We start from the raw sequence: 25,502 nt of genomic DNA on the forward strand, positions 1-25,502 counted from the left end.
ATAAAGAATGTTACAAGAGACAAGGAAGGACACTACATAATGATCAAGGGATCAATCCAAGAAGATATAACAATTATAAATATATATGCACCCAACATAGGAGCACCTCAGTACATAAGGCAACTGCTAACAGCTATAAAAGAGGAAATCGACAGTAACACAGTAATAGTGGGGGACTTTAACACCTCACTTACACCAATGGACAGATCATCCAAAATGAAAATAAATAAGGAAACAGAAGCTTTAAATGACACAATAGACCAGATAGATTTAATTGATATTTATAGGACATTCCATCCAAAAACAGCAGATTACACTTTCTTCTCAAGTGCGCATGGAACATTCTTCAGGATAGATCACATCTTGGGTCACAAATCAAGCCTCAGTAAATTTAAGAAAACTGAAACCATATCAAGCATCTTTTCTGACCACAACGCTATGAGATTAGAAATGAATTACAGGGAAAAAAACGTAAAAAACACAAACACATGGAGGTTAAACAATACGTTACTAAATAACCAAGAGATCACTGAAGAAATCAAAGAGGAAATAAAAAAATACCTAGAGAAAAATGACAATGAAAACACGACGACCCAAAACCTATGGGATGCAGCAAAAGCAGTTCTAAGAGGGAAGTTTATAGCTATACAAGCCTACCTCAAGAAACAAGAAAAATCTCAAGTAAACAATCTAACCTTACACCTAAAGGAACTAGAGAAAGAAGAACAAACAAAACCCAAAGTTAGCAGAAGGAAAGAAATCAAAAAGATCAGAGCAGAAATAAATGAAATAGGAACAAAGAAAACAATAGCAAAGGTCAATAAAACTAAAAGCTGGTTCTTTGAGAAGATAGCAAAATTGATAAGCCATTAGCCAGACTCATCAAGAAAAAGAGGGAGAGGACTCAAATCAATAAAATTAGAAATGAAAAAGGAGAAGTTACAACAGACACCACAGAAATACAAAGCATCCTAAGAGACTACTACAAGCAACTTTATGCCAATAAAATGGACAACCTGGAAGAAATGGACAAATTCTTAGAAAGGTATAACCTTCCAAGACTGAACCAGGAAGAAACAGAAAATATGAACAGACTGATCACGAGGAATGAAACTGAAACTGTGATTAAAAATCTTCCAACAAACAAAAGTCCAGGACCAGATGGCGTCACAGGTGAATTCTACCAAACATTTAGAGAAGAGCTAACACCCATCCTTCTCAAACTCTTCCAAAAAATTGCAGAGGAAGGAACACTCCCAAACTCATTCTATGGGGCAACCATTACCCTGATACCAAAACCAGACAAAGATACTACAAAAAAAGAAAATTACAGACCAATATCACTGATGAACATAGATGCAAAAATCCTCAACAAAATACTAGCAAACAGAATCAAACAACACATTAAACGTATCATACACCACGATCAAGTGGGATTTATCCCAGGGATGCAAGGATTCTTCAATATACACAAATCAATCAATGTGATACACCATATTAACAAACTGAAGAATAAAAATCACGTGATCATCTCAATAGATGCAGAAAAAGCTTTTGACAAAATTCAACACCCATTTCTGGAGAGTTTATAAAAACTCTCCAGAAAGTGGGCATAGAGGGAACCTACCTCAACATAATAAAGGCCATATACGACAAACCCACAGCAAACATCATTCTCAATGGTGAAAAACTGGAAGCATTTCCACTAAGATCAGGAACGAGACAAGGATGTCCACTCTCACCACTGTTATTCAACATAGTTTTGGAAGTCCTAGCCACGGCAATCAGAGAAGAAAAAGAAGTAAAAGGAATACAAATTGGAAAAGAAGAAGTAAAACTGTCACTGTTTGCAGATGACATGATACTATACATAGAGAATCCTAAAAATGCCACCAGAAAACTACTAGAGCTAATCAATGAATTTGGTAAAGTTGCAGGATACAAAATTAATGCACAGAAATCTCTTGCATTCCTATACACTAATGATGAAAAATCTGAAAGAGAAATTATGGAAACACTCCCATTTACCACTGCAATGGAAAGAATAAAATACCTAGGAATAAACCTACCTAGGGAGACAAAAGACCTGTATGCAGAAAACTATAAGACACTAATGAAAGAAATTAAAGATGATACCAACAGATGGAGAGATATACCATGTTCTTGGATTGGAAGAATCAATATTGTGAAAATGACTCTACTACCCAAAGCAATCTACAGATTCAATGCAATCCCTATCAAATTACCAATGGCATTTTTTATGGAACTAGAACAAATCATCTTAAAATTTGTATGGAGACACAAAAGACCCCGAATAGCCAAAGCAGTCTTGAGGGAAAAAAACAGAGCTGGAGGAATCAGACTCCCTGACTTCAGACTATACTACAAAGCTACAGTAATCAAGACAATATGGTACTGGCACAAAAACAGAAATATAGATCAATGGAACAAGATAGAAATCCCAGAGATAAGCCCACACACCTATGGTCAACTAATCTATGACAAAGGAGGCAAAGATATACAATGGAGAAAAGACAGTCTCCTCAATAGGTGGTGCTGGGAAAACTGGACAGCTACATGTAAAAGAATGAAATTAGAACACTCCCTAACACCATACACAAAAATAAACTCAAAATGGATTCGAGACCTAAATGTAAGACCGGACACTATAAAACTCTTAGAGGAAAACATAGGAAGAACACTCTTTGACATAAATCACAGCAAGATCTTTTTTGATCCACCTCCTAGAGTAATGGAAATAAAAACAAAAATAAACAAATGGGACCTAATGAAACTTCAAAGCTTTTGCACAGCAAAGGAAAACCATAAACAAGATGAAAAGACAACCCTCAGAATGGGAGAAAATATTTGCAAATTAATCAATGGACAAAGGATTAATCTCCAAAATATATAAACAGCTCATTCAGCTCAATATTAAAGAAACAAACAGCCCAATCCAAAAATGGGCAGAAGACCTAAATAGACATTTCTCCAAAGAAGACATACAGATGGCCAAGAAGCACATGAAAGGATGCTCAACATCACTAATTATTAGAGAAATGCAAATCAAAACTACAATGAGGTATCACCTCACACCAGTTAGAATGGGCATCATCAGAAAATCTACAAACAATAAATGCTGGAGAGGGTGTGGAGAAAAGGGAGCCCTCTTGCACTGTTGGTGGGAATGTAAATTGATACAGCCACTATGGAGAACAGTATGGAGGTTCCTTAAAAAACTAAAAATAGATTTACCATATGATCCAGCAATTCCACTACTGGGCGTATACCCAGAGAAAACGATAATTCAAAAAGACACATGCACCGCAATGTTCATTGCAGCACTATTTACAATAGCCAGGTCATGGAAGCAACCTAAATGCCCATTGACAGACGAATGGATAAAGAAGGTGTGGTACATATATACAATGGAATATTACTCAGCCATAAAAAGGAACGAAATTGAGTCATTTGTTGAGACGTGGATGGACCTAGAGACTGTCATACAGAGTGAAGTAAGTCAGAAAGAGGAAAACAAATATCGTATATTAACACATGTATGTGGAACCTAGAAAAATGGTACAGATGAGCCGGTTTGCAGGGCAGAAGTTGAGACACAGATGTAGAGAACAGACATATGGACACCAAGGGGGGAAAACTGCAGTGGGGTGGGGATGGTGGTGTGCTGAATTGGGCGATTGGGATTGACATGTATACAGTGATGTGTATAAAATTGATGACTAATAAGAACCTGCAGTATAAAAAAACAAACAAACAAAACAACTAATACTAAACTTTCATTGGGTTATTTGTATGGAAATATGTTAATATAAATGTTTCAGACGTTACATGAAATTTCTAAAAATCTTATATGTTCTGGTATAATTTTATAAGTCATAATTCTAGTTATTACTTTAAAATGTATATCTCAGAAATAAAAACAAAAAACAAATTCCAGATAAGTGATTTCAACAAATATTCAACAAATATTACATAGTCCTTTCCTATGTGTAATGCCATATTGCACTCCCACTACTAATACCATTTCTGAAATCAAAATACCAGTCTTCAGAAGCTTTAGTAAAGTCTGTGGTGAGCTTCTCCAGCTTTTTGTCAACAGCTTGCCCTTGAGAGAAATTTCTAAGACGCACATCATTTATCTGAAACTGAGTGAGTTTCCATCTGGGTCAATCCGAGACTGTGTTTATTACTATTTTTCCAATTTCTAATGACCCTGGAAATCGTCCTGAATTCCAAATGGTCGCCTCTCTTAACTGGTCTGAACCACCTTCCTCCACCCTTGCCTGCCCAGCTCACACATACCCACTCTGGAAGGCCTTGCCCGAACCCCTAGTACCTGATACCCCAGAGCAATGAGAAGGGAGCTCCTCCTGCCTCCTGCACCCCTGAAGCGCTGCGCATGCTCTCTTCCCGCGCGGGGTTATCACTCGGTCTCCTTACCTGCCTCCGACACTGGGCTCTTAGCCCTTGAGGACAGGGCCTGCCTTACCTCAGTGTCCCAGGACCTAGAAGAGAGTGGGGCTCAGCCACCAGGGCTTTGAATGCCTACTATGTTGCTTAGAAGATCATTGTTTCCCCCGGAAACCATTCAAAACGGCTCCATACCACCCCCCTTTTGTCTTTTGTATTTCCCCTTAACTTTACTGAGAGAAATGCCTGAAGAAGATGTGGTTTCCCGTCTGGCTACCAAGCAGGAGCTCAGAAGTTTTGTCCTGCCTCTGATTGCGTGCCTCAGTACAGGCAACTTTTTCTCTTCCAGAGGGAAAACAATTTGGGAATGACGTGGATCATCTTCTAGACGGCTACTGTGGGAGGAAGGGTGGCGGGGGAGGAATGGAAAATAAAAGTTCCTTTTGAGCTCACAGTGAGCTGAATCCACTCAGCAGATTTACCCCGTCTCTGGGCTCGTTTACTCGTCTGTGAAAGGTTAAGTCTGGACTTGATAGCTTCTCAGGCCCCCTAGACAATGTGAGTCAGAGGCAGCGGCCCTTGCCGAGAGTCCAGGATAGGGGTAGAGAGGATACCATCAACCCAAGCCCCTAGAGAACGCCAAGAAAAATCAAGAGAAAGGAAATTCAGAGCATGTCCCCACCCTGGTCAGGCGACCTCTCCACTTTTGGAGAAGAAAAAAAAAAAACCCTCCCAAAATGAATGAGCCTCGCTCGGACTCAGCCTTTTGTGTGTGTGTGTGTGTGTGTGTGTGTGTGTGTGTGTGTGTGTTTGTGTGGTGCATCTCTGGCTGGGGTTCCTCCCGAGCAAGCGCAAGCTCATCTCGACCTGCAGACTTCGTGCAAGTTCGCGATTGCAGGGATGGCACAGTACTACTGGGGCGTTTCCTGCCCAGCCCGATACAAAATTCTGCACACACCACTGCCCAATGAATAAGGTTCAGGGACTGTGTTAGCTACGACCTCCTGCTCTCTGGCCTTTGCCCAGGGCCCGGCTACCCTTCCAGGCTGCTCAGTCACCGGTGAAAAGATTGCTTCAGTTCGGTGGCAGGCTGCTTTGGGATTTGGTTAGGTTTGAATCATTTTCAAAAACAGAAAATGGACATGGGATTCAAACTCCCGCACATCCTGTGTGTCTCAGTTGCCTTCACAGAATCGTCACAAAGGAGCAGACGTAAAATCAGGCAGGAAGTTAGGGCACCATTTAGAAGAGGGCAGATTTACGCAAAGGGCCTCAAAATTTATCTCTTTTGAAACACGGAGACTGCCTCAGAGCTTGAGAGGATGTCGTGCTGGAATGAGCACTTCCTGTGACAAAATAATTACCCTGTGGCTCCCCAGCCGGCGGCACTATGGAAACCAGCGACCTGCTGCGCATGGCCTGTGACTAATGTGAACTGAATTTTAAAAGGCATAATTTTTCCAAAAAGAAAAAGCAGGACAATAATAAAATTCATAAACTTTAAAATATGACGTTTATGACTTTTTTCCTTACGTGCTTGAAATATTTGTCTTTGCTGAAATCCAGGGCGCAGAGACTTAGGATCCCAATTATTCAGAATTATCTCAAACTTTGAGTGATACTGATTTGTGACAAAACAGAGAACTGGGCAAAAGTAGAACTTCTAGCTTCATACTGTAATAAAAAATAAAACAAAAGCGGTAATACGGTGTTCTTCCCAGGGCCTTTCAAGACCTGCTTGCCTGGATGCTCACAGACACGGACTGCCCACACCGCCTGATGAGAGCCTGGGTGAGTGGCCAGCCTGACCTGGGGGATAGATTTAGGTCCCTTGGTGGTGCCTTTCAACGTCTACCACACGGATGTCCTTTGACCTCCAGGGAAATTTGAAAACTGATGAAGTTTTGCTATGGAAAGTTCTGCTCTTGGGACTATGCCCAAGCTTTTGATAATGTTTACATCTATTGCTTAATAATTCCCAACACACATCATAAAAACCCCACAATTTAGGGTACTTTAGTTCACCCTACCAAAAATAAATCAATTAATTTAAAACAACAAAGGGCATTTATTTCCCACAGTAAGTTGAGGGGGAGAAACCCCCAGGGCTGTTGTTCATTCCCTGGGCCCAGTTAGAAGTTTTTACTCCTCTTTCCCCCTGGGGGAGGCCTTTGCACTCACTCCCTTCCTTGCTCCCTGGGAGCTGATAATCTGGTTGTTCAGATTCTAGGACACTGATTGGGTCACGTTCAAGGGGACTAGGGTGCTAGGAATGAGTGGTTGTCTCCTCTTCTGCATGTGGCTGAAGCAGTAAACTGATTCAGGGCAGATCGGCCCATCTTCCTTTCTCTTCTCAGTGGGAAAGGAGCCGAGGTCTCGGCCTGTTTGGGAGGGGGCCAGGGAAGCTCTCTCCCCTCCCTGTAGGGGGGCTTCTCTCATTTGCTGCCAACTAGAAGATGGCGAAAGCCTGAGAATCAGATGGGCACCTAGGAGGAAACTGAGGGCTGCCCTTCAGGCCTCAGGCTGTGCCACTTTCTCCAAGTCTTTTCACTGCCATTTTGCACAGAGCAGTGGTTCTCCAGCTCTAACAAACATCTTAATCACCAGAAGACCTTGTTAAAACACAGACTGCTGGACACCAGCCAGGATGTCTGATTCAGGAAGTCTGAAGTGAGACCTAAGAATCTGCATTTCTAATAAGTTTCCAGGTAATGCTGAAGTTGTTGGTCCAGGGACCACACTGTGAGAATCACCGGTTTAGAGTTTCAGATACAAGCCCAGTTTATGATAAAGTAGTATTTTGCTTTCTTTTACAAACTAGGTGTTCCTGGGTCCCTTGCTGAATACCATCAAAACCTCACCCTGACTCCTAAAAAGAGTAATAAAATTATTAAATTATCCCGGTAATAGACAATGGGTTTTATGATGTAACGATAAAGAACTCAAAGGTTTTTACCATAAAGAGGAAGAAGTCAAAGAATCTCAAGTAGAAAGCTGCCCACAGGTCCTCCACAGATGGTTAAAAAGGCGTGAGTGGCCACAAAAGAGGGCCTGGCAGACACAAGGAAGGACTTCTAAGTGGCAAGGATGATTAAGCAGGCGTGGAAATACTGTCCCTGGGGGTCTCTAAAAGCAGCATCAATGACCAGTCTCACTCGCATGGCTTGAACCTGGATGAAAACACACATTTCTAGTAGAGTTGCAATTAATTTTACCCTCATTCTCTTCCAGGAACTATGCTAAATGCTATATTTTATTTTATTCTTGTAACAACTCTGTAAAGTTGGTGCTAATATTATCACCATTTTACAAATAAGGAGGCAGAGACCACAAAGGCCTCTTGCTCATACACCTGGAAAGTAGCAGAACTCAGGTTCAAACCCATGTCTATATGATTCCCTGTCCCGATTTTAGGTCATACATGAAGCTATAATTAGCTATTGGCAGTTTGTATTTTCAGATTAAAGAGTCATTCCTGTCCCAAGAGGTCTGGAGGAAGAAAGTTCCCTGTAACTGAATGAAAGATACATGATCAGCAAGTTTTGATGGGTTGTGGGTGAGCGAGGTAGGGTAGAGGATATTGGAAGCACAAAGGCCCAACCAGTGAGGAGCTGGGGAATGATATGGAGAGCCGGGTGCCTGTGGAGGGATTACACTGAAGACGGTGGAGAGAAAGGAAACTCAGCTCACAGTCTACCTCTTACACAGTTTTGCTTGGGGCAGATATGTGGAGTGTAGCCAATAAAAGAAACCCAGATTCAATAAGGGCTTAAGCAGGATGGAAAGTTATTTCTCTTCGATGTGACAGTCCAAGCTGGTAGAGCAAGTTTCCTTTGTGAAGATGTCAGGGGCCCAGACTCTTTCCATTTCATTGCTCTGCCATCCTCAATACGTGCATCCGTCTTGTGTTGTGGATGGGCTACTCCACTTCCACTGCCCTATTCCAGCTACCGGCACCAGATCCAGAAGTTACATGTGCAACTTTCATCTATGTATCTTTGGCTAAAACTTAGTCCCGTGGCCACATCTGGCATCAAAAGAGGCTAGGAAATGTAACTTTTGTTTGTTTGTTCATTTTGTTGTTTTTTGTGGGGAGTTGTGTGCACAGCTGAAAATAAGGGGTTCTATTATTATGAGAGAAAGGGAAAATGGATAGCAGGAGAGATTCAGCTGTCTGCCTCAGTAGGCCCTTTCAGTGTAGCTTAGGGTCCCTTCCCTTTGGTAAAAGCAGAATATCATTACAAAATACATTTCAAAACCTGCTTTTTTTCCCCTTTTTTCCACCATAACAGAGGTCACCACTAGCTACCCAGCCACCTGACCAGAAAACCTGGGAGTCGCCTTTGCCGCCTTCTTGCCCGCTCTCTGACGGGAAACAAGTTCCATGAAGGCAGAGAATGTCTGTGCTGTTTGTCATGTTCCAGTGCCCAGCAAGGGGCCAGGAGTGTCACTCTCTGCTCAAACCCCGTCATATCCCCATGTTCTCAGGATGAAGCTGGTGCTCCTTTGGCAGCACTCAGGCCCTTTGTGGCCTGCCCCTGTCCAATCCTCCACGCCTCCTCTCTACAGCCTGCTGGTCCCTTCCCCGAAGCCATTCTGCGCTGTTCCCGATGCCCCACATGCCGCGTGGCGCACTGTTACTGTCGCCTGACCCAAACCCATTCCTCAACCAACTATTACTTATTCTTCAGGACTCAGCCCAGATGTCACTCTCTCCAGGAAGTTTCTTGGATCCTATTCTCATTCTAAACCTCCAGGCCCCTCTCTTCTGTTCCTGTCTCTGCTGAGCGATCCTCTATTATAGCATTCCTCATTTTTCTTGTCTTCTGGAGACCTGAGACCATGCTGATTTTGTCTCTATCCCCAGAACATTACACAATGTCTGTTATATCGCTTAATAAGACTATGTTGAGTCCACTTAAAACTCCAAGAATCAAACTGTACTCAACACTTGTGTATCATGCACCTCACAAACCAGGACCAAGCAGAGGGTGGTCAGGACAAAGCCAAACCCTATTCCACAGACATTTATTGAGCACCTGCTTTGTGACTGGGAATGAGAGCCAGGTGTGGAACAATCCTTTCCCACAGAGAGCTCCTAGACCCATGGGGAGGACAAACCACACACCCAGCTAAGAGTTCTCACCTAACAGATATGTCGTGACCGCCTTCTCCTCTCCGGCGGGGAATTCGCCCTCCTGGGGCCTGGAGGTGGAGCTTATGCCAGCCTAGAGCAGTCTTCCACTCCAGCTCCCCCAGGCCACGTGGGAGGAAGAAGTGGGCCAGCGAACCCGCTTCAGAGAACAACTCAGGGCTCTGCACTTTTCACACTATTTCAGATTTTCAACCTTGCCTCCTGCCTCAGTGCCATTGAGACATCTCAGGGCCTTTGATTCAGTGCCTTAATAATGGCGATTAAAGTCAAGCAAAGCGAGGCTCCATCCAGCCACTGCAATGAAAGAAAATATCAGGGGCAATTTAACTTCAAGTCTGAGAACAACACAGGCAATCAGTTTTTTGCCCCTTAGTATTTTTCAGGCACAGAATGAAAAAGTATCTCAGATCTGGCAAGAGATCCAAATCTGTCCCAACACATCTGGATTCAAAGAAAAAGGTCACATTATTTTTTTCCTGGTATTTGCAAACCCAAGGATCAGACATTGAGCGGCCTGGCTGCCTTTGCTTGGGTGAGGAAGAGCTCAGAAGAGAGCTCTGAGCTCTTGGAAGGGGATGAAGGCAAGACGTTGGTCATTGGTTTGTCACCCAGCAGTCACCCGGAGCCTCCTTCCAGACAGCCCCCGTGTCAGGCGCTTCAGAGGCAAAGATCCATTCTGCCGTGCTTTCACCAGGCAGGGCATGACACGTGTGCAAGGTCATGTGTTATTGTAACAAAAAACTGTAGACAACTTAAATGTCCATTGCTAACAAGCCACTTAATAAATTCTGGTCCTCCCATATTATGCGATGTCAGGCAGCCATTAAAAAATATATTATCAGGGCTTCCCTGGTGGCGCAGTGGTTGAGAATCTGCCTGCCAATGCAGGGGACAGGGGTTCGAGCCCTGGTCTGGGAAGATCCCACATGCCGCGGAGCAACTGGGCCCGTGAGCCACAACTACTGAGCCTGAGCGTCTGGAGCCTGTGCTCCGCAACAAGAGAGGCCGCGATAGTGAGAGGCCCGCGCACCGCGATGAAGAGTGGCCCCCACTTGCCGCAACTGAAGAAAGCCCTTGCACAGAAACGAAGACCCAACACAGCCAAAAATTTTAAAATAATAAATAAATAATAAATTTTAAAAAATTAAAAAATATATATATTATCTCTAAGATATGTTGTTATGAGAAGAAAAGAAGCTTTGGAACAGTGTTAGATTTGATTATTACAAAAAAAGGATCTATCTGTCTATCTGTCTACACACACATACACATGGGCATATGCGGTCATTTTTTTTTTTGGCTGTCAGGGTTCCCTGACCAGGGATCAAACCTGCGCCCACTGCATTGGAAGTGGGGGGTCTTAACCACTGTGCCACTGGGAAGTCCTGCAAATATGTGGTCTTAGATGCTTACTGGCTTATTGTTGATGCTCTGGGAAGGGAAACTGGAGACTTTAAGGTGAGAAGAAGACTTAACCTTCACTATATATGTTTCAATAATGTCTGAATTTTTAAAAAACAATCTTGAAAATAATGCTCCTTTTTGAGTTAAAAAGTGCAACATGAGGAGGGTTTGAATACCACTCTTGAATACCCTGCCAGGCACTGGATGTGCCTCATCTCATTCACTCTTCACAAAACCCATGAGGAAGGTATTGTTACCTCCAAATAATAGGTGAAGGAAGACAGCAGCAGCTATGGAGAGCCAGCAAGGGCCAGTGCGCCAGGCCCAGGGCCTTCAGAGCTGACTTAGCCCCAGTTCCTAGAGTAAGTCTGGGAAGTCAGGCCAAGAAGGTAATGCCCGGTGAAGGGGCCATGATCTGGCCAAGGGGACAGGACTGCTTGGGGCAGATAGCACAGGGACATCAGGGAACGCTTCTTCCTGAGGTCTGAGCCCTGAAGATTAAGGAGGATTAGCCAGGAGAAGAAGTGGGAGTGAAGCGAAGGGTGAGTAGTGCATGTGGGGGACAGAGCAGCAAATGTCAACAAACAGAGGCTGAGGGGAAATGGTGCCCCACAAAGGCTGCAGGTCCGGGTGTGATGAGTGGTGGAGATGAGGCTGCAGACAAAGGCTGGAGCACAGGAAGGAGGTCGTGGGTAGCTGAAGGTGGCCAGGAGCCACTGCAAGGTTTAAACAAAGGAGGGTGTGTGCTTGCTCCTTCCTCATCACCTTCACTCTCTTGTCTGTTCTTTTTAACGCTGATTACTGTCTACAAAATCCTGTTCATAGTTTACTTGTTTATTGTCTCTCTCCATCAACTAATATATAAGCTTTGGAGAGCAAGGACCACATGTGTTCTGTGGGCTCCACCATCTCCATGCCTAGAGCAGTGCAGGGCACGTGTAGGCACTTGGCATTGGATAAACGGATGAAGATTGACTGAAGGCCTGCTGTGCACCCCACACAAGCCACAGTCCTTGTCTTCCAGGAGGGATACAAGACAGTGCGCTGGGAGCATCCACCTGCCCCTCCAGATCTCCTCCCTGTCTTCTCCATCCCCACCGCATCCCGGGAGGTGGGCCTGCAGGGGCTGCCTCACCATTGTAGAAGTTCCCTTATGCTCCGGCTTCTGGGAGGGGCCAGCCAATGGACAGCACCAACAGGAGATCAGAGAGAGGGGGCTCCCTTAAGCCTGTCTTTTATTTTCTGTATCCTGAAGCTTTGACGTCTGGGGCCTTGCAGACCCCAGAGGATACCTTTATATGCAAATTTACCAATCCAGAGTTCTTATTCCCAGCTGCCTTCTTTATCAGCTCTCTCACTCTGGGCCACTGTCCCTCTGCCCTGATCACCCCTGGACCAGGTACCAGACAACTAGAGACAGCTTCTAAACCCCGTTGTTTAAACTAGCCAATCCTAAGCTTGCTAATCCTGCCTCCCTTTTCCCTTCCAGTAGAAACCACAATAAAGGCTCTTGTCACGTTTTCTACTGTCCCCCTCTGCCTCCTGACCAATTCTGGTACCTCCCTATGGACCCCTCGCACAGTGGCGTGCTATGCCTCCTGTTTCTAGGGAACTGTAAGTATAAAAACTTCTTCCTTCATGACAGTCATTTCGTGTCTGTGTGTCTTAAGGTACTAGATAAAACAAATCCTGAGTACCCTGAAAACTGGGCACAGTGAGGTCAGGGTATGTATTCCCTTGATGCCCTGCCCATGGAGGGCTGGCTGCATCCCTCAAGCGAAGGTCACAGCTCCCGTCCAGGTGGCTCTCTCCGCATCACTCTGGCCTCCTAGGTTCTGGTAACCGCCCTCCCTTATTGCCCCTTCAGGCAGTGGTGGTCAGCTCTTACTACTCTCCGTGTTTTCCCTATACCTTGTCCACTCCTTAGTAAATAGTCCCTTTACTAAACTCCTCGAATGATCCTAATCTGTGTGTGCCATCTGCTTCCTGGCAAGACCCCAGCTGATACAGAGCACTGTACCATTGTGCCAGTAGGTTCTTAACAGTTACTGAATGAAGATAGAATGAAATGCATCAGGGAAGAGGGGTACAAGATGCTAGAATAAACAAAGGAGGTAGAAACCCATTGTGTTAGACTCAGGGAAGTTTTCAGGCAGGAGTTGGCACTTGCATTGGGCCTGGAAGGATGAGGAAAATTTCAGCAGGCATTGGAGACTGGGGGATGAGGAGATATTTCCCAGATGGAGAAACCAGCTCAAATGGAATGATGACAACTGGAAAAAAGCAAGGCTTGTGTGTGGAACAGCAAGAAATCCAGTTTGATGGAAGGACAGTGTTTGCGAAAGGGATTGGTTGGTGATGCGGCTTGAGTGATGGGTTGGGAGTGAACCACGGAGGGAGGTCAAGGCAGGAGAAGAAATTGGGATTTGTTGCCATTTTGCAAATGTATGGCCATGGAGACCCACCCAAGCAGGAGTCCGTAGATGGAGCATAGTTTAGGAGATGACGAGGACCACAGAGGGCAGGGGCAGTGGAGAGAATTCTGCAGGCAGGGAGACTAGCAAGGAGGATCCGGCAGGAATCCACTCAAAAGTCAAGAGAATGAGGACGGAGAGAGCAGGCGTGACAGCAAGGGTGGGAGGAAGGAGGCAAATGTGTCCACGAAGCAGGTCAGGTGAAAAATGCACCACGTCAGGGTTACTGGAGGCGGGTCAAAGGCAGGAGCCTCTCATTGCTGCTCTTTCCTCAGGCCCGGGTTCCATCTTCTTGGGAAGCCCTCACCTGTGTTCCACCAAAGAACAGTGAGAGAGGCTGGGGAGAGGAGGAGCTCAAGTCCCAAAGTGACAGGAACCAGAGGTTTTGAACCAGTTCTGTTGAGTTCCCAGGATCATTGTCACCCCCATGTAGAGAGGTGGGGAGGGGTCCACTTTATTTCCTCCAAAAGTCAGGGTGAAAAGAGCCATTCTCCTAAGCACCCATTTTTCTTCCTCTTCCTGATCATAACAGTGGTAAGACCAGGGGCTCTGTGTTGGAAAGAGCATGGGCTCTGGAATCAGACCTGGGTCCTGGTCCCAGCAAGCTGTGTCAGACTGGGCAAGTTACTTAGCCTCTCTGAACTTTGGCTTCCTCTTAAGTAAAGTGGGAATACTAATACCTGCCTGGCAGAGTTGTTCTGAGGGGTAAATAGACAATGTATGTCTATATGCTTGCGTATAAGGTGATCTTTTGGTCCCCCTGAAAACTTACCCCTCAGAAGAAAAAAGGAACTACCTTATATTTGTGTCCCTACTAAGTCTTCCTATTATGGGGTGTATCAGAGGCCTCTTAAAGGCCACTTCATAGCCTCTCAGACTCACTTGTTTCCAAGGTAACTCCCAGCTGCCATGGCCACCAGCTGTGTGGCTTCACACAGGAGTAACTCGACAGTGTCCCACTTCCTGCTGCACCTTCTTCCCGCCCCTTCTGGGTCTCCCTGCAGACACTGCCATCGTGCTGTGAGGTCCATTCAGTGCCCATGCTCAGCATCCCAGGAGGGGAGGGACGATAGCTCCCAAGGGCGAATATTGACCCCAGGGAGACTAGGGCAGGGAGATGAATTCTTCCCCCTCATCCCACCTGAGCCAAGACGCAATTATAAGGCCTCTTGGAGGGTGTCTTGAGAGATGGAGCACTTGCTTGCCTTGATACCAACAGGGGTGCAGCTCAAGAATGCACCTTATACCCGCTCCTGCCCAGCACCCGGCTGCTGCCCGCGCATTCCCTGATAAAGCGGTAGCTGGGAGACTCTGCCTGAGGAATTCTTTCCCTTTATATTATTTTGATAAAGTACTGTTTGAGAAGGACAAATTGTTCTGAAACAATGTTCTGTCAGTGCAGTTTGGAATGGTTATAAGGGTCGCTTTACACAACGGATTTTTCAAAGGAGGCAAATTTAATACAGATATAGTCATAAATCTGTATTATCTGAGGATAATACAGATTTAGTCATAAATCTAGGGATATGACCTCACAATAGCAAATACTAGATATCACTGAAAACAGGCCTTTTAAGGATCACTTTAAAAAGCAATACTAATGGGGTTATTTTATAAGTATCGTAAATACACATTTAGAGAATGAATGAAAAAAAACAACTGTACTAAGTCTTATGAAAATGGATATTTGGAACCTAAGGTAAATTTTCATTAACAGCATATTGTATGGATTCAAAAAGCAATGTTATCTCAAAGCAACTTAGTGGGAAGTAAAGTCGACGTGTTTTGGAATACTGTTAGATGCCTCAAAAAGTGACTTTAGTTGTGACAAATACAGTGATAGTAAAGGGAATATGAAGAATTTATGTAAGATGGTTTTATGAATGTGAGATTGGGAATGTTTAAAAGCAGTATTTCTAAATTACTATAATTTTTATAATATGTATTGATAAATTAATAAATATAACAGGTAGACATTTGTCTATCTCATTTACATTTCTAAAAGATTATATCTTCACATTGGTCAAAACCTTCTTTTTGATCTTTAATCTTTCAAAAATGGAGGCTCATCGTTCTTTTTGTGCTTGCTGTCTATTTAAACATTTGTGGTACATAAAGGGCTTGGCACAAAGGAAGGAGTTAACAGATGCTAGCCCCTTTGCCTTCTTACTTCCTAATTAATAGCTCAATTCTCCTTGCTCTTTGCGGCTCAGATTCAACCAGGAGTTAGTTTGCTTCACTTTGCTTTGTTTTCTCTAATAAGGGAGCCAGCCTTGGGCCTAGAAAAGCACCTGAATCTTTTTACCTGATATGTCCTGGCTGTCTTTCTACCATACAGCTGATGAGGGGTGATGGTGGGGTGCTAATTAAATTGGGATAATCTAATTTTTGCTGATGAAAATGATATCTCATTTTGCCCAAGAGATATCATTCTTAGGAGACCCCACTCTGCTTGCCTTGAAGAGGCAAGACACCTGCCAATTGCAGGTCAGAGCCACACAGAAAAAATGTGCAGGGAAATATTTCTTATTGGGAATATTTTCTCATTACCACAGAGGCAATGGTGCTCAGTGGTGGCTAAAACCAGACTGGCATTAATGTGGCTTCTTTGGGTAAAGAGAATCACTGAGGGGCTTCCCTGGTGGTCCAGTGGTTAAGACTTCACCTTCCAAAGCAGGGGGTGCAGGTTCTATCCCTGGATGGGGAGCTGAGATCCCACATGCCTCGCGGCCCAAAAAACCAAAACATAAAACAGAAGCAATATTGTAACAAATTCAATAAAGACTTAAAAAAAGAAAAATGGTCCATATCAAAAAAATCTTTACAAAAAAAAAGAATCACTGATTTTTGCCCTTCCTAACCAGGGATGCCTCTTAATAGGGCAATAGGTTGCTTCATTATTATAATTTATTATCGCTTCCACTTGGGGTTTTCAACATCACCTTGGCTCCATAGCAGCTTGTTACTGTAGACAAGATCCAGAAAAGTTGCCATTTGGGTATCTTCTTACAGCTGGAGAAGGAAAGCAATTGGTAGATGCAAGCCCTGGGACCAGGCTCTTGAGTGGTCTCTGGGTCTCTGATCACCCAGCAGGTGAGTCTAGAGCAAGGCTCTGAAGCCAGCTCCAAAAAGGGAACAGAAAAATGGCTTCTTATTAGCTGACCAGGTGACCAGGGATAGCAGAGTGGTTTGGGGTCAGGCAGGCCAGGTGTGAATTTCAGGTCCTCTACTTACTAGCTATGTAAACTTGGGTGTATTAATTAATGTTTTTGCTTTCCATTTCTTTGGTTCAAAATGGGGATAACAATAGCCCCTCTCCCTTTCCCCATAAAGTTGTTGGAAGGATGAGATAAGGTAAATATGGGAAATGCTTTGCACATTGTCTGGCACCAACTACTCCAAAGATGTGAGCTATTATTATTGAGTATATTACATTTTCTTTAAATAGCATTTGACCACATCCTACTCATGTGTTATTAAGGAAGTCCTTCTCTGAAGATACTGTTTCTCTTAAGAAAAATGTACATACAGATACCCCCCAAATTTTACAGATAATTTTAGAGAATTCAATAACCCTCTGAGTTCCAGACTGAAAAACATTGTGTGGCATAACACAGGACTTTACTTCTAAACATCCTAAAACATACACAGTTTCACAAATAGAAATATTACCTCACATATGAGATTACCTTATATTCAACCATTTCCTCTGTACTTTAATCTCTCTACTTCCTTTTCAGTGGAAGATGTCAACTTGGTTAATTACCTTTAGAGCTTCAAATATCTTAATCAATAATTGGACTGTTCACAATTTGTGGGTTAAGAAGTGGAAACCTGTACTGCAAAGTAGGCTTCAGTCCTCAAATGCACGCTCAGGGTAAAGTGTTTCTACCTTTGGGAAAATGTTGGAAATGAGAAATCTTTCCAAGTTGCTTGAATACCTGACATCCTTCGGGGGGAAAATATGGGGAATATTTTCTCAGTCTTCTGAGGTTAGATGCCCTGATTTCCTTAGAGGTCAACAGAATTCTGAAGGACACATTCTGCTGGAATTTGCCAGTTTCTGTTACCCAGTTTTCAAATATTTTATGAAAAACCTCTTTCCGAATCATTGGTAATTTCAAATGCCACAGATTCTTCTAGTTGGTTTAATGAAGCAAATAGGTCATGAAGAATGACTTTACTAACCAAAATGGCATCTAAGTATATCAGTACAAGTCTCCACATCAATTATTGAAGCTTTGTTTTATGGTGCTGCCAGATGTGGGGAGAAGTGATAGATAAGAGTCTGAATAATAATAATAATAACAACAGCAGCATTAATAGCAGCTGTTATTTACGGAGCATCTACTATTATAGCACTGGGCTAGGCATTGTGCTAATCAGTTCATATGCATTATCTGATTTAATCCTCACAACAATCTCGTAAGACAGGGCTCACATATGAGGAAAATGAGGTGCCAAGAAGTGCTTCTTTTTCAACTTCAGTGGTATCAAATCAAGAATATCCAGGGACTTCCCTGGTGGCGCAGTGGTTGGGAGTCCGCCTGCCAATGCAGGGGACATGGGTTCGAGCCCTGGTCCGGTAAGATCCCATATGCTGCAGAGCAACTGGGCCCGTGGGCCACAGCTACTGAGCCTGCACTCTAGAGCCCGCCAGCCACAGCTACTGAGGCCCACGCGCCTAGGGCCCGTGCTCTGCAACAGGAGAAGCCACCGCAATGAGAAGCCCGCACACCACAGCGGGGAGCGGCCCCCACTCACCACAACTAGAGAAAAGCCTGTGCGCAACAACGAAGACCCAACGCAGCCAAAAATAAATAAATAAATTTATAAAAAAAAAAAGAATATCCAAACTTTTCCAGATAAAAAGCAAACCGAAGTCTTATGATTGCCTACATTATGGATGGAATCGAATGGAAAAGAAGTAAGAAGTTAGGAGAGATGGAGGAAGGAGGACTTGCTGAAAATTAAAGTTACCCACAGATGTGCTGCTGGGGAGGCTTTCATCACAACTCGCCATGGAGGAGGCCTTGAGGTAGTGGTGGCTGACTGAGGACCACTCCAGGTCCGTTGAAGGGGGGATTCTGAAGTGTGAATTAAACATAGCCTTCTCCCTTCTGCCCTCCAGATTCTGAATCCATTGAGAAGTAAACAGGAGTTATATAGGGAGCAAAACATCCACTTTCTAGATAGCCAAGCTGATTGGAGGCATGATTAGACCTTTGGAAAACATAGTGGTTTGACCCCATTCCTCCAAATTAAACCTGGGGTACTGGGCACAGGAAAGCAGCATGGAACATCAGGCCTGGCCTTACACTTGTGAGTCTAGGAGATCGTGAGACAGGCAGAAGGAGGGAACCTCAGGTGTGCCTTTAACCCATTAACCTTGCCCAACAGAGAACATGCACATCCAGGGACCAATGGATGTCAAACTCTAGTCATCTCATCAGCCAGCTAAATCACTCTCCCCACAGGAAGAGGACTGAGAGGTTAAGAGGGGACCAGAAGCATTATTCCAGAAGTCTTTCCTCTGGAGAATAGAATGGAGGTTCCCTCTCCTCTACAAAAATGTGAAGACAGGTTACTGAACCTCCTGCCTCAACCCTCATGTCACCCTGACGCCCAACAGGAACCTCTACCATAAAGCCCTACGTGCTCAATTTTAATTTGCTTTTCTCTAATGGATGCCACATATCACAGGAATCCAAGATCTAGACTCAAATAGGAATAGATAAAACAAGAACAGGAGCATAAAGAAACAAAGTGCTTCAGGCAGATTCTCCACCACCGATGAAAGAATAAACTGCTACTCATACGCTGCTCAGGTGTGGACGTATGAAAATTGTATGTAAAAATACATAAAGCATATAGTTCTAAGTCTATCAATGACTTGGACTGTGGTGATGATTTGTTAGATACAACACCAGATGCATGATCCATGAAACAAATAGTTGATTATTATGAAGTTAACCTTATGGGAGTTCCCTTGTATGTTATTTGTCATTTTTCCCTTGTTGCTTTTAATATTTTTTCTTTGTCTTTAATTTTTGTTAATTTGATTACTATGTGTCTTGGCATGTTCCTCCTTGGGTTTATCCTGCCTGGGACTCTCTGCACTTTCTGGACTTGGGTGGCTCTTTCCTTTCCCATGTTAAAGAAGTTTTCAACTATAATCTCTTCAAATATTTTCTCAGGTCCTTTCTCTCGCTCTTCTCCTACTGGGACCCCTGTAATGCAAATAATGGTACATTTAATGTTGTCCCAGAGGTCTCTTAGACTGTCTTCATTTCTTTTCATTCTTTTTTCTTTATTCTGTTCCATGTCAGTGATTTTCATCATTCTGTCTTCCAGGTCACTTATCCGTTCTTCTGCCTCAGTTATTCTGCCATTGATTCCTTCTAGTGTATTTTTCATTTCAATTATTGTATTGCTCATCTCTGTTTGTTTGTTCTTTAGTTCTTCTAGGTCTTTGTTAAACATTTCTTGCATCTTCTCAATCCTTACCTCCATTCTTGTTCTGAGATCCTGATTCATCTTCACTGTCATTATTCTGAATTTTTTTCCAGAAGGTTGCCTATCTCCACTTCACTTAGTTGTTTTTCTAGGGTTTTATCTTGTTCCTTCATCTGGGGCATCTACCTCTGCCGTTTCATTTTTTCTAAATTTCTGTGATTGTGGTTTCCGTTCTACAGGCTGCAGGATTGTAGTTCTTGCTTCTGCTGTCTGCCCTCTGGTGGATGAGGCTATCTAAGAGACTTGTGCAAGCTTCCTGATGGGAGGGACTGGTGGTGGGTGGAGGTGGGTCTTGTCCCTCTGGTGGGAAGGGCCATGCTCAGGAAAACTTTAACCTGCTTGTCTGCTGATGGGTGGGGCTGTGTTCCCACCTTGTCGGTGGTTTGGCCTGAGGTGACCCAGCACTGGAACTTACAGACTGTTTGGTGGGGCTAATGGCAGCCTCTGGGAGTGCTCACACCAATGAGTACTTCCCAGAACTGCTGCTCCCAGTGTCCTTGTCCCCACAGTGAGCCCCAGCCACCCCCTGCCTCCACAGGAGACCCTCCAATACTAGCAGGTAGTTCTAGCCCAGTCACTTATTGGGTCACTGCTTTTTTCCCCTGGGTCCTGGTGCACATGAGATTTTGTGTGTGCTCTCCAAGAGTGGAGTCTCTGTTTCCCCCAAGAGTGGAGTCTCTGTTTCCCCCAGTCCTGTGATCAAACCCCACTGACCTTCAAACTTAGATTCTCTGGGGACTCTTCCTCCCATTGCTGGACCCCCAGGCTGGGAAGCCTGATGTGGGGTCAGAATTTTCACTCCTGTGGGATACTTCTGTGATATAATTGTTTTCCAGTTTGTGGGTCACCCACCCATTAAGTATGGGATTTGAGTTTATCACAGTTGTGCCCCTCCTACCATCTCGCTGTGGCTTCTTCTTTATTTTTGGATATAGGGTATCCTGTTTTGGTAGGTTCCAGCATTTTATTGTCAATGGTTGTTCAACAGTTAGTTGTGCTTTTGGTGTTTTCATAAGAAGGGGGCAAGCTCGTGTCCTTCTATTCAGCCATCTTGAGCTAATCTCCCACTCACATTTGACGGAGACTCAAAGGCAGACAGAGGAGTGGGATAGCTTTACAGGTGGAAAAAAGGGGGAGGCTTCAGGCATGCCCTGATTGGAGGCTGTTGGCATGGGGAAGCTCCAAAGGGCTAACTAGAAATGGGGCATCCTAGGTGACTGGTTAGGGGATGTATTTGGCTTTCTCTGGTTGGTCCTAAGTTGGAAGCTGTCAGTTATAAATCAAGTCCTGGCAGATTGTTACAGAAGTTATTGTTTAACTTCCTGGATTGTCACTGGAGATAGCAATCTGGCTTCCTCAAGTCTGACTTATACCAGGCTGCATTCCTGGGTTGCTTATTGCAGATAAAGAGGTTGGTTTCCTGGGCAGGTTATTGTAGGTTGTGGGTCAAAGTTCTATTTTTATATGGGGTCATCGTCCATTTGTATAGTCAGTCTCTCAATGAATAAATCAACTGTGGTGCATCAGACAATAGAATATTATTCTGCACTAAAAAGAAAGATTCAGCTAATCTGAGATGGCTACCTACTGTATGATCTATGTATATGACATCCCAGAAAAGGAAACTCTATGGAGACAGTAAAAATACCAGTGGCTGGGCTTCCCTGGTGATGCAGTGGTTGAGAATCTGCCTGCCAATGCAGGGGACACGGGTTCGAGCCCTGGTCTGGGAAGATCCCACATGCCGCAGAGCAACTAGGCCCGTGAGCCACAACTACTGAGCCTGCGCGTCTGGAGCCTGTGCTCCACAACAAGAGAGGTCGCGACAGTGAGAGGCCCGCGCACTGCGATGAAGAGTGGCCCCCACTCACCACAACTAGAGAAAGCCCTCGCACAGAAACGAAGACCCAACGCAACCAATAAATAAATAAATAAATAAATATTAAAAAAAAAAATACCAGTGGCTGCCAGAAGTTAGGGGGTGTTAAGTTAGTTACGCAAGGAGGCCATTAGACTGAGGTGGCTCTAATGGAGAAGGAGGTCTATGTAAGCCAACCAAAACCTAAGCCTGTAAATGCTTCCAGGTTAGGAAATTGAAACCTAAGGACAACCAATCACAAATAGCCCACTAGACTTTAAGCTACAGCTTATCAAATAATTTTCTTTCTGTGCTTCACTTTCTCTATGTAAGTATTTCCCCAGCTCCTGCCTGAGGAGGGGTCCTCACCACTTCCAGTTTGGCACTGCTCCACTTGAACCGATTTTTGCTCAAATAAACTCTGAAAAATTTCAATATGCCTCAGTTTATCATTTAACACGGGGAAGGGAAGGATGAATAGGTGGAGCACAGAGGATTTTTAGGGCAGTGAAATTATACCGTATGACACTATAATGGTGGATACATGTCATTGTACATTTGTTAAAACATAGAATGTACAACACCAAGGGTGAACCCTAATGTAAACTGTGGACTCTGGGTGATTATGATGTGTCAATGTAGGTTCATGGGTTTCAACAAATGTGTTACTCTTGTGCAGGATGCTGATAAGTGGAGAAGGCTGTGTGTGGCAGGGGAGGGGCAGGAGGTATATGGGAACTCTATATTTTCTGCTCAATTTTGCTGTGAACCTAAAAGTACTCTAAAAAATATAGTCTACTTCAAAGGAAAAAAAATGTTTTAAAACTAGACAGTGGTGATTGTTGCACAACATTGTGAATGTACTAAATGCTACTGAACCATACACTTCAAAGAGTTTAATTTTATATTTTGTGAATTCTGCCTCAATTTTAAAAAGTGGGGGCATATAATAAAACCAAAATAAAACCTATAGTGAGCATCCTATGTCTTTCTAAGATGGTTCATTGCTGGGACTCAGACATGTCCAGGCCTGCCTAGAAACTATGAGCTGGGCTGCCTGAGGGACAGAGGTCCGCTTGAGAAAGGATCTGCTCCTACAGGAAGAGAAAAAGGCAAGCTTGATCCAGTAAGGCATGCGGGAGGGTGATTCAAAGAATTAAGTGTTTCTGGCCCTCACCTTTCCCTGATGTAACTGCATGTCCCCTGTATTCTAGGCCACCTGGGTTGCCCTTTCCTTTAGTATCAGACCCCAGCTCTGTCTTGACAGTAGGATACACTCCCAAATAGTGCTGATAGCTCCAAGGGGTAGTGCTGCTGACATATCCTGCCAGGGTCCTCTCACCACTTGTACCAAAATTCTGCTCTGGTTTTTTCTCACACTGCCTCTGACCAATCTACTACCTCTCCATGCCACACTAGCTTCTTCCCAGCATATGTTCATGATGCTTGCTGCAGGCTTTTGTAATGATGGAATTGTTACCGGATGGGGAACCCCTTCCAGGGCCTGAGAGAGGGCTCCTGTCTAACACTCAGAAATGAATTGTCCAAGGAGACACACATACTGACAAAGCAAAAGACTTTATTGGGAAGGGGCACCCGGGCAGAGAGCAGCAGGGTAGGGGAACCCAGGAGAACTGCTCTGCCACATGGCTCACAGTCTCAGGTTTTAAGGTAATGGGGTTAGCTTTCTGGGTTGTCTCTGGCCAGTCATCTTGCTTGTGCCCATATTTGGTCTGACTCAGGTCCTTCCTGGTGGTGCCCGCATCTCTCAGCCAAGATGGATTCAAGGGTGAGGATTTCTGGGAGGTTGGCCGGACATATTACGGGCTGGTGTCTCCACCCTCCTTTTGGCCCTCCCAAATTCTTCCAGTTGGCTGTAGTTTGTCAGTTCCATGTTCCTTATTGGGACTTCCTGTTGTGAGATAACTCACGCAAGCAGTTATTATCCTGCCTGGCCAGGGTGGGTGGTTTCAGTCAATCGTTCCCTAACAAAATTACATCATCAAACGAGGAACCTGGTTGGGCACCAGGCATCACTTTCCCTAAAGTCCTGGGTCAAATCTACCCAGGCCAGTCTCATGGCAGAGGCCTCCTTCCGGCCCTGCCCATCATCATGCAGCTGGAGCCTATTCCCTCAGAGCAGAGGACTATTTCCAATTTTCTCTCTCCTTGCAGTCTAGAAACATTTTCACTCCTCCCCCTTCTCTTTTCTCCTGGAGTGGCCCAGAGAAAACCAAATGTCAGGGATCATCAAAGCCAGGATAAGCTACTAGTAAAAGCAGGACATTATTTCAGAGAAGGAAACATTACACAAACAAACTCCAAAAAGAACTCAACCTAATTAGCAATCAGAGAAATACTAAATACCACCTGCATTTTATACCCACCAGATTGGCAAAAATGAGGAAGACTAACAATCCCAGCTGTTGGCAAGGATGTGGAGCAGTGAGACTCCATCACCCGCTGACTGTGAGAGTGAAATGCAGTAACGGGGGACAGTGTCCAGCAAGAGCACAGGCTCAGTGTGGCTGGCCTCACTAGCCCTGCATCCCTTCACTTCATAAAGGCAGAGCAAATCCTCTTTGCATCAACAGGAACATTCCAGACCAAGGTCTGGCCTCACCTTCATGTAACCTCTTTGCCAAAGCGAAGTCTCCTTAGGATGGCTCCGCCCGCATCCCTTCGGGCGATTGGCACAAGAGGCAAGCCTGGGGTTCTCCCCATCGAGGCTCCCAGTGAGCCAGGCTGGGACCTGGGACCTGGGACCCTTTGCTGCAGTGCTTGCACCTGGACAACCGTCTCCTCGAGTAACAGAATACAAAGAAACTATAAGGGACTAAAAATAACGGCACGCATGTGCAGCTGGGGCAAATTATGAACAATAAGATACAAAAAAGGCCAAAGTGCAACTGCCACTTCTGAGGTACTGGGATTAAAAGCAGGGTATTACCCGTGATCCCTGAACACAGCACCACCAAAGGGGTGAGCAGACCATTTAAGCCATCCCTCCAGCAGACTCCCACCCTCACCCCATTTAAGGAACCAGCTCACCCCTCCCCTGCTGCCCAGGGATGAAGCATGGGCACCTGGTACTTGTTCTCTCTCCCTTGTGCTGAAGCATGAGTCCCAGTAAAGCCTTGCCTGAATTTCTCTTCTGGCCTCTTATCAATTTCTGTTGATTAAAGAGTCCAGGGACCTAGGGTTCCCACCCTGGGTCAGTGTCACAAAGGTGGATGAAGGGATTTCCAGCTCCTGCAGTGCCCTCCTTCCACTGGGCCTTGCTGCTTTAGGGCTGGCATGCTTCGTGCCAGGGTCAGCAGCACCTTTGGCCCTGGGCACAGCAGGGTCACCAGTGAAAATGGAAAGATTTAGCGGGGCTCCAACATCAAAGGGGCGTCAGCACCAGTGTGGGAGGCAGGGGCCACTCGTGCCCTGACACCGTGCCTGTGATGGCTTTCAAGTGGCCCTGGGCTAGGTCTCTGCAGGGAGCAGAGCAGAAGCACAGACATGCAGACGTCTTGGGTAGATGAGGGCACCCTCCTCGGCGCTCCAGGAAGCTGGAGTAAAGGCCCTTCCACAGAGAGAAATAAAGGCTAGGACCAGCTGATGATGAAAATGATGATGGTACATGCTGGTTCTCCAATTTTACACCCTGCTGGCCTGG

This window comes from Balaenoptera musculus, chromosome 17, assembly GCF_009873245.2.
Source record: "Balaenoptera musculus isolate JJ_BM4_2016_0621 chromosome 17, mBalMus1.pri.v3, whole genome shotgun sequence".
NCBI classification, from domain to species: domain Eukaryota; kingdom Metazoa; phylum Chordata; class Mammalia; order Artiodactyla; family Balaenopteridae; genus Balaenoptera; species Balaenoptera musculus.